Genomic DNA, 1,911 nt, shown 5'->3' on the forward strand with positions numbered 1-1,911 from the left:
GAGAAAGAGGGACTAAGTCTAGAAAAATTAGGCTAACAAAGAATTAGGGTGAACTCAAGAGATTGATAGCCCCAATTAAAGGGTTAAACCTAGAGATAGTAATACCCGACTTGAGCCAATTTTACTTGTATTGTATGAACACCCATTTGGGCTTGAGAAAGCAAAATCGGGCAAAGTCACTCAAACTACCGAGAGGTATAGAGTGAGCACTTATGTGTGATGGTTATATCACGATCCCAATCATAACAAGTTTTTCCTAGATTCTTGATACTCATTAGATACTCACCTAGGCGAAAGTCACTTCCCTAATGCCTTTTAACACTTGAAAACTTTCACCACAAATATTGTACTTAGCTTACACTTAGCATACAATAGTATAAAATTAGAATAGAATTAATCGCAATAATGTTTGGAAGTGCAATTAGGAACATCACGCACATCTAGATTAGTTAGACACCTAACTCCAAACCAAATTAACTCCCTGTGGAAATCGTTCCCGACCTTGTTAGGTAAAACTATATCGACCATCCTCGCTACTCTATAATGGTGTAGGTTTGGACCCGATCAATTTGCGAGCATGGGCTGGGGGGGATAGTTTCTCGCATTTGCGAGTAATTTGCCGCATTTGCGATAGAGGCGCGTTCGTATTTGCGAACAGGTAGTTCTCATTTGCGATGGGAACTGGCGGGAAGCTAGTTCGCATTTGCGATCAATTTGTTTCGCATTTGCGGGGTTCACAATTGTGAACCCCATGTCGCAATTGCGACATTTGCGCCTGGTCAAAAGCTGAGTTAGACGGGATTTTGGTTCAATCTTTCAAATTTTCAACCATAAAAACCTTAGAGGTAATTTTTCCATGAGCTTTTCTTCCTTAATTCATTGGTAAGTGACTCTAACCTACTTTCTTTTAATTACCCACTATATTTCATAATATTTCAACCTTAAATCTAGGATTTTTATGGTAGAAATTGGGGATTGGGGTAGATTTAGGAATTTTTGTAAAATTAGAATTTAGGCTTCGAATTGAGGTCGGATTTTAAAATAAATTACATAACTCGGCTCGGGAGTGAATGGGTAATCAGGTATGGGTCCGAATTTTGGGGTTTTGACCAAGCGGACCCGAGATTGATTTTTGTTGACTTTTTCAATAATGACCTAAATTGAACTTCTTTCATTTGTGGGTAGTTCCTAAGGCTTATTTTGAATCGTTTGGTTAATAATTTGCTAGATTTTCTTGGTTTGCAGGCTTGTTCGAAAGGCAAGGCCGTGGTTGGACTTTGAGTCGATTGTGGAGCGAGTTAAGTGTCGTGGTTAACCTTGACTTGAGAGATTAGGACTTGTTTGCCTATTTTCTACATGTTTAAATGTGTGGGTACATCGTATATATGAGGTGACGAGTACCTATGTGTTGTTGTTCGGTTAAAGCATGCGGGTGAGACTTGTTTCCTTGTGGTTTATTATCTTCCTTAATTATGATATCCATGCTTAGACTCGTTTATTACTTAATTGATCATTCTTTTCGCATTTATGAACTATTTGTGAGGAATGGATATTTTTGGAAGTTGAGGTCCGGTATTTTAGAACTGTTGTTGACGTAAAGTTTATTCTTCCTTATTCTATCTCCCAAATGTTTATATTCATTGCTACATGGAAAGGGAGAGTGTTAAAGCACGAAGGGTGATGCAGTGCCATTTATTGCTTCATTTATTGATTAATACATGGTGAGACATAGAGTTAAACCACGAAGGGTGATGTCGTTCCATTATTATTATTTCATGAAGAGGTTAAAAGTAAAAGCACGAAGGGTGATGCCGTCTCATTTTTATTATTTCATGGTGAGGTTGACAATAAAAGCACGATGGGTGATGTCGTGACTTCTTTATTCATTATGTTTATCCGTTTTCATTGGTT

Source organism: Nicotiana tabacum, chromosome 17 (assembly GCF_000715075.1).
Source record: "Nicotiana tabacum cultivar K326 chromosome 17, ASM71507v2, whole genome shotgun sequence".
In the NCBI taxonomy this organism is placed as follows: domain Eukaryota; kingdom Viridiplantae; phylum Streptophyta; class Magnoliopsida; order Solanales; family Solanaceae; genus Nicotiana; species Nicotiana tabacum.